The 17,436-nt window shown below is 41.7% G+C and overlaps 1 long non-coding RNA gene across 1 annotated transcript; it reads left to right on the top strand.

The window, feature by feature from the left end:
* The first annotated feature begins 566 nt into the window (after positions 1-566).
* LOC128579589 (uncharacterized) lies at positions 567-6,293 on the top strand. Its single transcript, XR_008378211.1, has 4 exons — positions 567-682; positions 4,096-4,137; positions 4,480-4,585; positions 5,822-6,293. It is a non-coding gene; the product is annotated as an uncharacterized LOC128579589 (long non-coding RNA).
* The last annotated feature ends 11,143 nt before the right edge of the window (positions 6,294-17,436 follow it).

The following is a 17,436-nucleotide window of genomic DNA, read 5'->3' on the forward strand; positions in this document are numbered from 1 at the left end:
GCAGGTGAGGGTCAGAAACAACATGATCAGAAAAAGGGATAATCACCAAGGATATAATCACCAGTGTAGTTAGTAACTTACATCACTAACAATTTTAGAGGAGTGCATTCATAGTTATACAATGGAGGGACACAGAAGAGGAACCGGTTTTGAAGGTAATGGAACATAACAGAAAAAGAATAAACAGTAAAGTGGAGTCAAACTTGCTCTTTTAACATTCCCATATCATATACTGATGGCATGAAGACCACCTTAACACCAGAACATAGGATGTCGTACAAGTCTGCTAAAATGTGTACACAGAGGAGGTTCCACCCAAATAGAGAGTCCTTTAGCTTTCCCACAGTTATTCTGACTTTAGTTATTCCTACGGGTTTATTTGGAAAAAAAAAAAATCAAAGCATTCATTTCTTTGTTGAAAAGTCAGTGGTGAATTGGCACAGAATTCTGTGTAGGTCATGGAAGGGAGGACTTCACTAAACTTTGAAACAAGTTGTATTCTTTCTGACTTCTCTAGCATATACTTGATATGAGAATAATGCCTTAACACATTTGCTTTTCCTCTGTGTAAGGATTTTCTAAAAAACATTCCGGAAAGCATTTTTTTATCAAGGCTCTACCATGAGTGGCTGTCCGTAATGGAGAAAAGCAGCGACAGACAGAAAATTGAAAAAATTAAAAGGTAATTATTTTAACATTTATGTATCAAAAATTTATTTTATACCTTACATCTTATAATTTGTCTACTAAAAGTCAAAGTTATATTCATGGGCACCAGGTTAAAAGTTGGCTTCTATTAGCTTGTCACTGTCATTGTTTTCTCACTAATCCAATAAGCATGGAATGCTTGAACATTGTGCCCCTTCTGTGTACCTGACTTTTAATGAATAAAAAGAGCTATTATTAATTAATTCACTAACTGTTATGTGGGTCACTATGAAATTTTTGAGAGACACAAAAATGAAGAAATGTAAAATCTCTACAGACACAATCAAATGGAACCCTGCCAGAAACCCCAATAAGACTTGCAAATTGAAACTTGCATGGAAGAGTCAGAAAGGGGAGTCAACTGTGGTTTTTGGAAGTGAATTAATGCAGCATAACACAGGCTACAATTTATGATGTTAATTTTGGTAAATATCAAAGTAATTAAACAACTCTATTAATTCATGAACTGAAGTCATAGAGAGAAAATGACTTATTTCCTCTTCTCAAGAAATTCAGTTTGGGAAAGATAGATAAACCAAGAAATTACTGTTAGTGCAGTATAATCTGTCCTATAAAAGAGATATTTAGAGAATATTGTGGGAACAAAGCAGAGAATCACTCAGCTCAGCTTCTTGAGACATGTCAGTAAAAAAGGGAGTTGTACAGTGTCAGTATGATCACAAAAAGTAAATTGTTTCTTCTCATGCCAAGGGAAATTTTGGGACCAATTCAATAGTCCTTTCTTGGATATATCCTACATGATAAGAGAATAGAAAAGAAATGTTTATTTACTCTGACTAAAGAGTGTGCGTTCTGTGAAAATTCAGGACACTCATTATCATTTACGTGCATGTTATTGTTTAGTATAGATATTTTTCCTTGAACATCTTTTAAATATGAATTATATGCATACTTTTGGGGATTGTTGGAACATAGTACAGATATTGAAGATACCAGAAACTAAGCCATGTGGCATAATCATAACTCCACTTCCATTAGGGTTTGGTGTAAGCCATTTAGATAGTATCAAATTCTACATATTTGTTTGGTCATTGTTCACAATATCATTTATCTATATTTATAATACACATATCATTCATATATGTATGTATCCTATGTACCATTAAAAGATAAATATTTTTTAAAAGGCTATGTTGGCTCAGACCCTGTAGCTCAGAGGCCAGAATGATGGCCACATACACCGGGACTGGCAAGTTCAAACCTGGCCTGTCCCAAACAACAATAACAGCAACAACAACAAAAATAGCCCAACATTGTGTTGAGTGCCTGAGGAGCTTCTTGGGAGCCTGAGGCAAGAGCATTGCTTAAGATCAAGGCTGTGCAGTTGCTGTGAGCTGTGATGCCACAGCACTCTACTAAGGGCGACATAGTGAGACTCTGTCTCAAAATAAATAAATAAATACATACATACACAAATAAAAGAAAGTGAGATAAAATAAAATATTATGTCTCTCATGAAAATATGAAATAAATGCATATCAATGCTTCTGGTTAAATTAATAATAAGGAAATCAGTAAGATAGTGTAGCCATCTTTATAGATTGTACATTATGAAACCTTACGTATTTGAACCAAATGGAGCCAGAAATACTGAAATAAATTTACAAAGTGATGCAAATATCCCCCTTTCTACCAGAGCAAGGGTTCAGAGAAATCTGTTGACTCTCTACCAGACAGAGTTTTCAATTCTTTTGCCATGTTTTATGTACACTGCTAACAGTTATCTTCAAATGACAGAGATATAAACAGTCCTGGTTGTGAAAAGGCTTTGGGGATCCCATAGTATCCCCAAAGCGTTTACTAGCTGCCTTATTTTATATAGAATACACCCAGTAATCTTTTGGTCCATTTGAAAGTCCTGCATAATTCCTCATCAGAGGAATTATACTTCTATTCAGACTATTATGCTGAAGAAAGTCTTTTCTGTGATTTGTACAACAGGAGTCAGACCAGCTTGTTTTCCTCAGGTTGCAGATTCTTTTATTAAAAAAGCAACAATCATAAATATCAGCTTGTCCATGTTTTCTGAGTAGGAGTAATACATTATTTTGGTAAATAATCAGGTAAAACACAACTGTAGCCCAGAATGAAAGAGGGAAGAGGAAAGTGAGGAGAAGGAAGGGAAGAGGACGTGTGGAGGGTGGGTAATTGGTGGAACTTCACCTAGGGTGTATATTGCAAGGGTACATGTCAATCAATTAAGAGTAGAGTATAAATGTCTTAACACTATCATTAAGAAAGTGAGGTGAAAGTTATGTTAACCAGTTTAATGTAAGCATTCCAAATTTTACACAAAATCAGCACATTGTACCCCATAAACGCATTAATGTACCCAGTTATGATTTAATAAAAAAAATTGTTAAGAGATAAAAAGAGAGAGAAAAAGAAAAGAAAAAAAGAATCTTTTAGCAATTACCAAATGAGAATAGTAGAAAAGAAAGTAATGAAAACGTGACACATATGTAAAAAGTGATAGAAAGGAGGTAAGATTTGGCTCGGCATCCTGTTGCACAGTGGTTATGGCGCCGGACACACGCACTGAAAGATCCAGGTTTGAACACGGCTTGGGCCAGCTAAACAATGGCGAAACACCTGCCAAAAGAAAAGAAAAAATGCCTGGGCATTGTGCCAGGTGGCTGTAGTCCCAGCTGCTTAAAGGGCTGGAGCAAGAGAGTACACCCTGAGCCCAAGAGTTTGAGGTTGCTGTGACAACTGACAACTGATACTGCAACACTCTACCCAGGGTGACATAGTGAGGCTCTTCCTCAAAAAAAAAAAAAAAAAAAAAAAAAAAAAAAAAAAAAAAAAGGAATGAGGCAATATTTGGAACAAAATCAACCACAGAAGATGGTGGAGCAGACAATGAACTCTCAGAATGGACCGGGTGGTCTTTACAGCTGGGATTTGGTTCTTCACCTAGAGACAGCATTTCTGTGTTGCCAGTTAAAAATAAAGGAGCAATTTAAAATTAATTACTGTTTAATTTCATCAGAAAGGTTTTGGTGGGTTGTGGTTGAGAGTAATCTAAATGTTGCAAGATTTACCTAAGCTTCAGCATATTGAGCTAGTTTCAGGAAAGTATTTCATGAAGGGTATTCGTTTTTAAATGACACTTATCTGAATTCTACTAAGTTTTCATTGTGTTGTGAAGACAGTGTAGAAATATGCCCCCCCCCCAAATCTCCGGTGTGTCTTTTCTCATTGTCTCCCTGCAGTTCTCACTTCATTGGGTTCCACATTAACTGAAACTTGGGTATCTGAGCTGGGTTCCTATTTGCCTTGTACCTCATGCAAAGTTAGTGTTGCCTGCCTTTACAAGATTGAAATAAATTGCCTTGCTTACCGAGTACATTTTTCTGTATTTAGGCTATTAGACCAGCTACCAAGAGGAAACGTTGTGCTCTTAAGGTACGTGTTCCTGGTCTTAAGTAATATCGCTGAACTCTCCGTGGCAAATGAAATGGATGCTTTACACTTAGGGGTGTGTATGGCTCCAAGTATTATTTGGCATCCTTCTGCAGGCAGAGAAGAAATGGGCTCTGCAGAAAAGGTAATGAAGTTTTTGTATTATACTTGCTGGGGAACTGAATCACCATTTGTAAAGGAAATGGAAGGTATTTAGTCTTAAAGACAATGTCTTATAGAAGTTAAATAGAATACACTTTCTTAAATTTCAGTTTACTATATAAAATGCAATTTATCAACATGTTATATGAAAATAAATGCTTCTTTTTTTTATACGTTAATCAGCTTGTGGAATTTGTGATAAAAAACTGCCGCAACATCTTTGGAGGACACGTCACTGCCCTGTTTGGAGAGTCATCCAGAATATAAAATACTCAAGAAAAACCCTCAGGTACTGTCAATAATTGGGTTGCTTTTTGTGAAAAACTGACTCATGTCTATGAAGATGCTGGCACAGTTGTTTTCTTCAAAGCCATGCAAGCTGAAGGAAAGCAAGCCTGGTATGTGGCTCAACAGAGCCCTGGGTTTCCCATCATTTCTTAGAAGGCCTGCTAACAGGTCAGGGTATTTAACAGGATGGTAGGGTTAAATAAGGTGTGTGATAAGCTCTTAGTTTTCTTAAGTTATCAGAGGCAGCATGCTACAGTAGGATGGTTTGAACTTTTTTTTTGAAAAATTAAACTTTATAAGAAATTTTTGTTTTTGAGATAGTCTCTCAGTTTATCACACTCAGTAGAGTTCTGTGACATCACAGCTCACAGCAATCTCCCACTCCTGGGCTTATGCGATTCTCTTGTCTCAGCCTTCCAAGTAGCTTGGGCTACAGATGCCCACCACAATGCCCAGCTAAGGAATTCTAATATGTGTAGTATATATTGTTGAAACTGGAATAGAAATCTCAGAAGTAGTAGAGGCAGGACTGATGTTCTTATTTTTCTTTTTTCCGCTCCCTGATTCTTGAGACACTTCTCAGCATTTTACTGTGCTATGAGATCATTTGACAACCATTTGCATTATTGGCAGATAGGCAGATGTTAAAATCAAAGACAAAAGAAACCTCCAGGTTATGAATTCCTATATCACTAGCTGCTAGTTATGTTATCTTTGGCCAATTGTTCTATGCCACTGAGCATCAATATCTTAATCTAAAAAATGTGGATGAAAGTTTATGATTACTGTAAATATGAAATGAGGTAATGGATATTACAGAAACTTGAGCAAAAGAAACTGATAGACTTAGTCAATGGATTTCCCAAGAGTAAGCTATGTTTAACATCCAGCAACCCATGTTAGAAGGTACATTATTATGCAGTACTACGTATATGGAATTATTTTTTTTACTTTTATTTTGTTATTACCACTTAGTCTAATGACATTTTCATTGTTTGGGAAAATTTTGCATAGAGAAAGACCATTCATCAGGACCTAAGATAAATCTAGTACATCTCAACAGGCATTTCCCATTTTAACACCTGTGGTAATATTGTAATAGTTTCTTTATTGGCAGTAGGAATTGAAATACATTACCTAAAAAGACAATAAAACTAAGGATTATAGTTCATTTCTAAGGAAATATGGGTTTATTTGTGCTAAGTACGAGTGTTAATCCTGTTTGATTTTTTGACAGATACATCTAGCATTCCAGAGAGCAATGCTTCCTCATATGAGAGCTTGAAGAAAAAAGCGACTGTGCTGCTGGCCACAGTGTGATGAATCAAAGAAAATGCGTCCAATTGAAGGGAAGCATTGACTCGCTTATAATGTCTCTGGACTCTGGCCTTGATGCCCTTGAATTCTAAATGAGCTTCAGGGCCTCCTGTATGACTTTTAGTTCAGGTGGACCAGCCTCCTAAAGACAAGCCGATGGATGTAACAATGTGCAGAGATATTCCACCACAGAATCCTGCCAAGATTCTGTCTGGCACTTGTCCACAGCTGCATCATATGTTAAAAAAAAAAAAATAGAAAATGCTGTCAGCTGTCCTGTATAAGCTCCACCTGATCTACAAGGCTAATTCTATCATATTAACAGCTGTGGCTCACCTGTTGCCCTAGTTACTTGGGAGCTGATTTCCCAGCAGAAACTTTGTAGGCCAGATGAAGAGTTCCTATCTTTAATGCACTTCAACAAAATTTCTGACAATGTAGCATTCTTTAACCTGCAAACTACAGTTCGTATTTGATTTAGGAATCAAATCTTCTCCTGATATGCAAACAAAAAGTGAAGTTGAATAGCTCCTATCTTGAGAAAATACATCTAACTTCCATGAAGAAATCAAGACTTAACTATAGGGGGAAGTCGGAAAGGGGGGATAGGTAGAGGGAGGGGGATCAGTGGGATCACACCTTTGGTGCATCTTACAGGGGTATTTGCGAAACTTGGTAAATGTAGAATGTAAAGGTTTTGGCACAGTAACTGAGATAACGCCGGAAAGGCTATGTTAACCACTGTGATAAAAATGTGTCAAATGGTCTATGAAGCGAGTGTATGATGCCCCATGATCATATCAATGTATACAGTTATGATTTAATAAAAAAAAAAAAGCAGTGTAGACCAAATAGAAAGACAATGTAAACAAAGGCGTGCAGGTGGGGGGGAAACTCTTACAACAAGTTTCACGATTGGTGACTAGATTGGTGCAGCTGGGATGCAGGCCTGAGGGAAGAAAGGGGTGGTGAGGTTGGAAAGGAAAGCATGCTCTAGGAGAAACCAGAATAAATCCAGGAAGAGAGAATTAAGCCATTTCCCCTCCACAACCCTATAAAGAGAGATAGGCTTTGGGGGAAATAAGCACTTTGGGTTTGTGATTTAGGGAGGCAATGAACTTGCCTCGGTAGGGGAATTCCAAATGGGTCTCGACTGAAATTTGATTTAACGCAAGGGAGTGGAATTGTTAACCTCACAACCAAAGCAACACATAAGATGAGCTCATGTTTGAGGGGACAAGAAGATGCCCCCTCATATTCTTACCTAGAATTTTTCCTCTTTTTTCCTTAATATAATTAATTAGTATTGACTTTAAGTGATAAAAATCCAACCCAAACCAGCTTAAGTCCAGAGAGCTATAAAATCGGCAGGAAACCCATCTTAGGCATAGCTAGATCAATGGGCTCAAACAATGCAAGAGGACCTGGCTTCTCTCCACCACACCCCTGCAGTCCCTTCTGTTGGCTTCAATCTCATGTAACATGTGGTGGCACTTGGTAGCTCTTGGTTTACTTTGGGGTGGCAGAACAGCTGCCTCGGTGGCAGGCTGACATCTCTGTGGTTCCAGTCACCTGGTCCAGAGAGATGTCCTTGGACCAGAGGAACTGGTTCAAGGACATGCATGCAGCCCATTGGAGCCACTGAGAAGCAGCAAAGCATCTCAGTGCTCCATAGTGGTTCCCAGTGGGCTCCATGCTCATTCTGTTCTCAAAACAATTACTGTGGACAGGAAGAGTCAACACTCATCTCTGTAAAGACCAGTTTTGCATCTTCCAATCCTTAAGTAGGAATAAGGTCTCACCCAGACCATACGTACTAAGAATAGGATTGTAATGAAGACCAAAGTTAAAAGGAAAAAGGGTATGGGTATTTTTTTTTTTTTTTTTTTTGGTTAGGCAAATAACCCACATCTGCATACTCTCCTTTTCCTATCATTAGAAAAATAAATAGAGAATTGGGCGGCGCCTGTGGCTCAGTGAGTAGGGCGCCGGCCCCATATGCCGAGGGTGGCGGGTTCGGACCCAGCCCCGGCCAAACTGCAACAGAAAAATAGCCGGGCGTTGTGGCGCGCGCCTGTAGTCCCAGCTGCTCGGGAGGCTGAGGCAAGAGAATCACTTAAGCCCAAAGGTTAGAGGTTGCTGTGAGCCGTGTGACGCCACGGCACTCTACCCGAGGGCGGTATAGTGAGACTCTGTCTCTACAAAAAAAAAAAAAAAAAAAAATAAATAAATAAATAAATAGAGAATTAGCTGTTAGTCTCACATGCACTCGTTGGGAACCTGGGACAGAGACTGGCTAGTTACTTGCCAAACTCATTTCCTTTCCTCTCAAGCGCTTGGCCAAACTCCACTTCTCAGCTTCCCTTATAGCAAAGAATGCCCTAGTGACTGAGTTCAGCCCAACTGAGCAAGGGCGGAAGTCATGATAACCCCTCTCAGGCTGGGCCTGATATATCATCCCAGGAGACCTCTCTGCTATTACATCCCCCAGGAGACCTCTCTAGGTAATTTCTCCCCTCACATTCTTTACCTTGGCTGAATGATGAGGACTCTAGGGATGAAGAGGAGGACAAAACCACAGGAGTATAAGAAACTTGATTCCTTGAGTGACCACACAAAAAGCCACTCCGTCAGGAAGTGTGCTGTGGAAACAGAACTACCCCACATAAGCATGAAGTAAAGTTATTTTAAGTCACAAAATTTAGAGTTTGTTCCAGCAGCTCTTCTTAGCTTGTTAAATGGCCTTGTGGAACTTGGCTTGTTGGGTGTCTGAAAACATGATACTGTGTTAAAACATCTCTCTTCCTCCACATTAAACAAATCATAAAGGGGATCGACACACAGGGATGTATATAAATGGCATGGAAGTAAGGAAAATTGGAAAGACAAGGAGCTTGGGGAAAAAATAAGGTAGATTTCTTATGACCCAAGGTTCAAGGAAAGTCACGTAGAAATGAACAGGGACTTTTGGAAAAAGGTGATTGATAAATACACAGTCCACATGCCCACCTCCATGACAAGAAGATGGGTGCCATTAATTAATTATCAAGAGGCCACAAATACAACACCAACAAGAAGAAAAAAATAGCTAATGAAAAAAAAAAAAAGAAAAAAATAGCTAATGTTGCAGTAAGAATTGCCTTGACAAAAGGTGCTCTCTTGTTGTTGACCACATTTCCACTATAGCCACTGGGAATGAAAACTATAATTGGCACTTTTATAAAAGACAATACATAAGAAAGGTGAGATGAGCATACTAGGGTTGTGGATACAGGTCCCTGTAGTTAGGAAGGAAACACTTTTTAAAAAAAGAAGAAAAACGTTTGCAAAACATAGAGAACAAGAGGAATTAGCTGGTATTCTCACATGCACTCATTGGGAACCTGAGACAGAGACTGGCTAGTTACTTGCCAAACGTGAGGGTTAGTGTAGGATAATATTTAGAAACAAACTTATCCTACATCAAGCACACAAAGTAAATTCAGTGTGAGTTTAAAATGACATGCTTTTCTTCCAGAGGCTTAAGACGCTTGGACCCCCCTGGGTTACTCACAGAGTTAGGCTCTTTGGAAAATTCCTTAGGCCTTTTCTCTGAAGCAGTACACCCCGTGAAGCCTGAGATCCAAGGGCATGCCGCCCTTCCTCAGAGATATGGGCCAGAGGGTTGACATATGTTAACAACACACTGTCAGAGGTCTATAGGTGCTCTGCCCTGAAGGAAGGTCACAGTCGTTACTGCATACTGAGTAAACTGAGTGAATGCTTGAAGATAACTCTGTTCCCCTATAGCTGTTTTTGTCTTTGTGCCCTGCTCAGAAAACTAGTCACTGTTTAGAGGAAGAGATTTACTACACAAGTGGTCACATTGATATGGTAAATTTCCTTTCAAGTTCAAATTCAGCTAATAGATAATGGATTAGGTGTGTACCTGACTGGAAGAGTATAAAACTTAAACGTGGAATAAAGAATTTTGCTATATGCCATCAAACGGTGTATAGTCTGTTTCTTGACTTAATAATTACAGGAGCGAGTTTACACCTACAGCAAAGCTGCTGCTCGTTCGCACCTCGGTTCACGCAACAGTTAGTGGTACTGATGAAGAACAATGCCTTATCTGGCAGGGCCTGTGGCTCAGTGAGTAGGGTGCCAGCCCCATATACCAAGAGTGGTGGGTTCAAACTCAGCCCCGACCAAACTGCAACAATAACAACAACAAAAATGCCTTATCAAAGGAAAAGTTAAGAGAGATTATCTTAGCTGTGACTTTAACAGGAAGGATGTTTGATTATGTTGAGAAGTGGAGAGGAATTTATGCTCACATACTGCTTCAAGGAAATAGTAGCACAAGACTCCCACAATGGAACCTTAAGAGAAAGGTAATACTCTGAAGCATGGATTATGACAGTATGTTTATTAGAAATGAAAGAACATCACAGTGGGGGGGGGTAGGGCTTTACCTTAAATATCTGTTCCTGATTCTGCTAGGTATTCAGGATAAATCTATGTTATCTGTAATTCTATACCAGTATGTTTAAGAGTAGATGTGATCTTTTTTTCTTTATGATTTTTTAAATTCTCCTTACTTTTATAATATAGACAAACAGAAACTTTAAGTAAGCTTAAGTAAGAAAAGACTGAGACAAGAACAAAAAATTAGCGGTTAAAAAAAAAAATCAATTCTGGAGTCAAAGAACCTGGTTCAGATCCCAAGTCTGTTACTTACCAGCTAAGCTGAACAAAGGACTGAATTTCTATTTGCCTATGTACAATAGAGATGAATAATACCTATGTAGGAGGGTAAGATGTTTAGCAAAATATCTCAAAAACAGTGGCCACTAGGAATGTATTAGCTTCTTCTACTATTATCTTATTTCTTATACCTTTTCTAGTTTTTCTTCCAGAAAAACCAGCAGGAGCGGGGCAAAAAGGAAGTCACATTTATTGAACAAGAAAGAAACATCACACATAGTCACAGAATGTTAGAGAATGCTAGATATTCTCCCAATCGTTTCTTCTCCTTCCTGGAAAATATAGCTAGACTATATTTCTTAACCTCCTAGCCTCCCTTATTACAAGATATACCTATGTACAACTGAGTTCTGGCCAGTGGAATTCACACAAAATAATATGTACCACTTCCAGGTATGGGCAATCAATACCTTCCCAAGCCCTCTTTCCAAGGGCTCGATGTAGGTAAGCTCAGTGACCCTGCTGAAGATGGCGAGGGCACAGGATGGATGCACGCAGGGTGTCCAAATTACACCTTGAAGGAGTGCTGCCATGAGCACACATTTTGGGACTTCACACAAATGAGAAATAAATGTATTTCACATCTAAGGCAGTATATTTTTAGATTCATTTTTTATAGCTGTTAAGTGATCCAATCTAATACAGCCAAGCTTTTTACCTATCATCTCATGTTTAATCCTTATCACGATGTCTTGAAATAGATGTTATCCCAATTTTACAGCTAAAGGAACTAAAGCTCACAGAAGTTAAGGAACCATCTTACCCAATATTGTGAATGCAATAAATGATAGGGCCAGATTTGGATCAATCTGCTCCAAAACTCATGACTTTCTAGTCTGCACACAGCCCTGACATGTGGAAAGTGGCCTCTCCTTCCTCACTCATTTACCCCTTCACTTCCCAACCGGTGATACTTGAGTCCTTAAACCCAAATTTTTTTTTTTTTTTTTTGTCCCCCATCTGTATATCTACTTTGGGTGATCTAGGCTGATGTCTCCCAAGCATATTTATCTTTTATATCTCATTCCATCCACATATGAGTCCATGACAGGGAAACAGTTCAACTTAGTCCACCCATTATGGGAGACGGAATTGTAGCAGTTTCGCAACTGGCCACAGAATCAGAGATAATGAATAGTAGAGCAGAGGAAAGGAGAGGGAAAAAAAACTCCAACCTGCAGGAGCTGTACAACATAATCCACTGGAATACGTAAAAACATCAGAACTTGTTTCATAATTATTTGCTTTGTCCATCCTTTAGTTTCTTTTTCTGTGTTTTATAAACATGTAAGATGATATGTTAATTTATAAACAAATGTTATTGATGTATTGTCAGATTTTTTTCTGATAGTAAATAATAAAAACACAAGTAACATTAAATTTGGGCAGTAAATTCCTACTTCTTTGCTTCCTTCCCCAAATTTAAAACACTGCATTATGGAAAACAAAATGACAAAAACAACAAACAAGTCTGTAGAGACATCTCTCTGCCATCACAGGAAATGGATTAATTCAACTAAAATCAAGTGAAACCAAGTTTTTACAAAAGATTAACTCCTTTTGATAAAAATGGAAATTTAAACTAATGTATATTATACCTGGGTCACTACAAAAGTGTTGAGACAGACTTGTGTTATGGTCCATTATTTCACTTCAAAGAAACACAGTCAGAGTCCTTTCTGATTCACCTGTGCAAGCTTCAACTTGGTGGCTTACTGGCGTTCCTGGCAGGGATTCATTCCTTTCTGTCCACACAGATCTTATGTATCTGTATATCTCAAAACTTTTGTAATGACTCAACATCTCTGTCTTCAGATATAACAAAAAAGAATCCAACAAGTTGTAACCGTTGTCAGACATAATTTTGTAGAAAAGGCAGAACTATAAAGGGAAATTTTCTGCTGAGAAGCTTAAACAAATTACTTACATATTTTTTAAGACCTAAATTGAAGTAACAAATACCCTGTGTACATTTCATAAGAAAAAAACATGCAGCCAAAAGATTTAGTGTTCAGAAGGGGGAAAAAACCAGAAGACCTACTTCTGTCACTTTTTTTGTTGTTGTTGCAGTTTGGCTTTTGCTGAGTTCGAACCCCCCACCCTCTGTCTATGGGGCCGGCGCTCTCCTCACTGAGCCACAGGAGCCACCCAGAAGACCTACATCTGAACAAAAAGGACAGAGAAGCAGGTAAAATAAATGGATGATAAAAAGTCTAACAACATTCAAAAGGCTTGTTGGCTGATCACTTTTAATCACCTGCCAATATGAAAGGACTAGGAAGAGTTGGTGAACTGACTCCCCAACGACATGAAGGTCCTCTAGTCTCCACACAGCGCTGCCATGAAGGAAAGGAACTGAAGTGTTGTCATAAAGGCTGCAAATAAAGAAATCTACCTCTGTGGAAATTTTCATGTGGCTCTGACAGGCAGCCTTTAACAACAATTCACTTCTCTTAGAATCTTAGCCCCTAATTTAAAAGGTCAGTTTGCTCATCCTTTCCAGCAATCTCATAGGGTTCAGATTGAAAAAATAATGAGGTTTATCATCAGGATCTCTCCTCACCAAGACAGGGCAGCTGAAGCCAGTTTAAACAAACAAATCCACAGTGATTTTTATAAGGCTGCAAAAATAACATTCTCATGGGAATTGCCTTTGCTCCTTAGCAATCTTATCTACTTCAGTAATCCGTTGCAGAGTTTTCCACAAAGTCTTGAATGAAACAAGATGAAGATAGCAAGAATAAACTTACGGGCAAAATGTTAACCTTCCCGTGACTGCTGCCCAAATCACCTCAAGGTGGCTGCCCCAGGAGGCACACCGTTCTTTTTCACTATCTCAGGAACAAACTTGCTAATCAGCCCGACTTGAAATGCTACTGGGTGGATCTGCTTGCTCGAAAATTTACGGTCTTTTCTCTCCTGCCCCACTCCCTAGAGGGCATGAACCATAAACTTCAAAATGCAAAACTGCAAGCGTCACGTTGCAGGTTTGTTTCCAACAAATCAGGTACATGGCGTTATTTGTTGAAATACTACAGCTCCTGCCACAGTAAACTAGCGGGTCTTCCCGTGCAATTAAACGACAGTTATACTGACAAACATGTCCCCGCCCCTATGTTGACGTCAATAGGAAAACTGGAAAAAGTTCCACGAATATTCCTCTCAGGAACTCCTCCTTACAAACAAATCTCCAGCCACATCTCAAGATCCAGCCCACCGTCCTCCAAGCCGACCGCACACCCGAGGGGATCCGTCCCATTGATTCGCCCTTCACAACCTCCGCAAGCCTTTTCGCTCCAAATTAGAAACCCAGGGCAGCCACCAAAAGCCTGATCTTCCCCTAGCGCAAGCCGCGTCCTCGCAGGAGCTCCGCTCTGCTGCAAAAAGCACCAGACTCCCCGACTGGTTCAGAGAGATTCAGGAGCCCACGTCCTCCTACCCTCACCTCCACACCTTTCATAAATAGTAAAATGTATACACAAAGCACAAAGAGGAAAGGCACGACGGTTTTGAGTCCTCCGTTCGAGGAGAGCGAGCGAGCGGACTGGTGTCTGCAGGGAGCCCGGCGCACAGCTAGCAGTCAGAGTCCGGGGAGACCAAGAGGTTGTCGTTGCCTCTCCCAAGAAAATGGAAACCCCCGCCCTCCAGAAGTCGTTGGAAATGCATGCCACCCCTATAAACTTCCTCCACAGGGTCGGGAGAAACCCGGTACAAGGGCGGGAATCCGATCCCTGCGGCTAACCGCTGTACCTCTGCGCTTAGCACCGAGCCTGCCACCCGGTGAGCACCCCAAAAACCAGTCTGCTTGAACGCGTCTCCTTCCAGCACGGCTGTGGGCTCCTGCCTCCCCACCCCCAAGTCCCTTCAAACCTCAGCCCAACTTCACCCTCCTCTACTGAGAGCTCAGCCGGGCTATCGGAACCCCGGGAAACCTTAGAAAGAACGCCCGCGAAGAACCGCGCGCCAGGGTTGAGGGCTCACGGAGAGGGAAAAATAGCCCGGACCAGTTGGAGGAGCTGATTTTAAGGGTTCCGGAAGCATTCTGGGTTCTGGGTTCCTTGTTTTGTGACTGCCTCGCAGTGCAACAAACTTATTTTCTGATTAAAAAGGAAAAGAAAGGTCGCCGTGGGTGACTGCGGCGATGTTGGGCTCCTGCCTCCTCCTGGGTTCAGGGCGCACATCGACCCATCTTAGCTGTGGGGCTCAGGGTGCCACGGCCCCACAGCCGCTGTCCAGCGCTGTAGGAGGCAGAGCCCTGGGAAGTCCCCTGTCCTTCTGGCAGCCCGCGAGGACCAGATCCTTTACCCCAAATCCACAAGCCGGGGCGCCCGGGGCGCCCGCACCGGTGCCGAAGCTGACTCGGACAGCGCGCCTGACTTACCTCAGCACCGGGCCAGGGAGAGCCTCTGGCGCGGCACAGGCACAGTCCGAGGGTCCCAGTGTTGTGGCGAAAGCTACCTACTTGCGACCAATCCCGGTGTTCAACCCAGTGCTCTGTCTAGTGCGGCGCTCCCCTCCCCTCCTGGAGCTCCCGGCGGCTGGAAAACCCTACGCGCCGAAGTTCAGGCTGCCGGCTCCTCAGCCGCGAGGAGGGGGAGACACGTCGGGAGGAGGAGCGGCTCCGGGAGGGCCGGAGCCCGCGCGCCTTCGAGCTGGGCATGCTCAGTGCGCGCCCGAGGGAGGTGCCTGGGCGCTGCACCTGCCAGGCGCGGCCGGGGCAGGCGGACCCCTGTCCCCACCCGCGAAACTGGAAAAGGGCTCCTTGTTGATCCCCAGGCTGGTGGCGACCATCAGCCTGGTTCCCGTACAGGGACGTAGAAGGTTCCATAGAGGGTGCTGCTTCAGCGGCTGGGGATAATATTGAGGCGATGTCGCCTTCCTTTGCAACCTGAGTATGGGCACAAGGAGGCGCGACCTGCCCGGGTACCTAAACCTCTGGCCTCCGAGAGACGCGGAATTCCGGAGATCGTTCAGGCACTCTTGCCAGGGAAACAAATGTTTCTGCTTCTAGGCTGCCAAGGCTGAGCCGGGGTTTGGGTGGGCGGGTGGCACTGAACTTGAGAAGCCTGGAGAGGGAGCTTTCGAAAGGTTTTACCTGCCTGTAGTCAGGCAGAAGACTCTGTCAAAGAGACTGCGTTACCGACGCAGACTCACACACAACACAACTGTACTTTCAAGTTGGAATGTGTGTGCGCCAGAGGAAATGGTTGCGATAGAATAGGTACAAGGATCAATTTGTGGTGTGTGTGGGCATATTGAAAGCCTTGTTATTGAAAAGTATGTGCTTTGGTTGAAGACGTTGCCACGGACATTCTACAGTATGAATCTGTTACCTTGAAGAAATGGCTCCCTTCACCCCAACTCCAAAACTCAGGGTAATGGTAGAGATTGGCAGCGATGCCAAAGCCCCTCACCAGCGCTGTAATAAGTGACTCTGACAGGCGGAGGAAAGCCAACCCAGTGGAACTCATCTGGAATGCATTTCCAGCAATCCCCAGAGGAACCGGGGCTTCTTTTCTCTGGGAAAAAGCCCCAAGGGTTTTGCTGAACACAAAGGTCTTCCTGCTCATCGCTCAGCAGTTCAGAGCTACATAAACAACTTCTGACCATTTACATAATCATGTAAACCTACCCTGACATCTCCATTATGCGGAAAAGATGTTAACTGGAAAACTATTTTTCAACTACTGTAGTAAGCAAACCTCCAACTCCTACAAATGATGTATATGCAGTAGTCTTGTTAGTTCACACAGTGTCAGCTTTGTTTTGCGTTTTGTCTTCTGTGTGTTTATTTATTTTTTAGTTTTTTATTTTTGTGTAGAGACAGAGTCTCACTGTACCGCCCTCGGGTAGAGTGCCGTGGCGTCACACGGCTCACAGCAACCTCCAACTCCTGGGCTTAAGCGATTCTCTTGCCTCAGCCTCCGGAGTAGCTGGGACTACAGGCGCCCGCCACAACGCCCGGCTATTTTTTGGTTGCAGTTTGGCCGGGGCTGGGTTTGAACCCTCCACCCTCGGCATGTGGGGCCGGCGCCCTACTCACTGAGCCACAGGCGCCGCCCCTGTGTGTTTATTTTTAATTAATTAATGTTTCAAAATTCCTGTTCGAGAACTGGGCAATCACTCTGTTTGATCAGACGTGATGATAGGTATTGTTGAAATGACTCTCATGACTGCTGAGATTAGTGCTAAGGAGAGGTGTGTTGTCATTTTATTTTCCAGATTTCCAGATTACTTAAACTTGAAGATTTTAAGGCTTTTTTCCCTCTCCTTGTCTGATGTGTTGCTCTAATACAAGCAATTTATAAAACTGGAATGTTGGTAATATGAGAGTTTTCCATGGTAAATAACTTCTTAAGATGAATAGTTTCCACTCCATTTGAAGGCTTTTATGCTCATGCCAGAACCATGACTTATACTATCTGTACTGCGACATTTTTTAGACTGATTATTTTTCTGCAGCTAGTTAATTATAAGTAAGTATATATATAATTTTTTTTTTTTTGTGGTTTTTGGCCGGGGCTGGGTTTGAACCCGCCACCTCTGGCATATGGGACCGGCGCCCTACTCTTTGAGCCACAGGCGCCGCCCTATATATATAATTTTTTTAAAAAAGTGTATTAAAAATGCCTACCCAAGAGTTCTCCATAAGATATTCCTGGGGAATAGTCATACTTTTTTTTTTTTTTTTTTGTAGAGACAGAGTTTCACTTTATCGCCCTCCGTAGAGTGCTGTGGCGTCGCACAGCTCACAGCAACCTCCAACTCCTGGGCGTAGGCGATTCT

This window comes from Nycticebus coucang, unplaced genomic scaffold, assembly GCF_027406575.1.
Source record: "Nycticebus coucang isolate mNycCou1 unplaced genomic scaffold, mNycCou1.pri scaffold_69, whole genome shotgun sequence".
Classification (NCBI taxonomy): domain Eukaryota; kingdom Metazoa; phylum Chordata; class Mammalia; order Primates; family Lorisidae; genus Nycticebus; species Nycticebus coucang.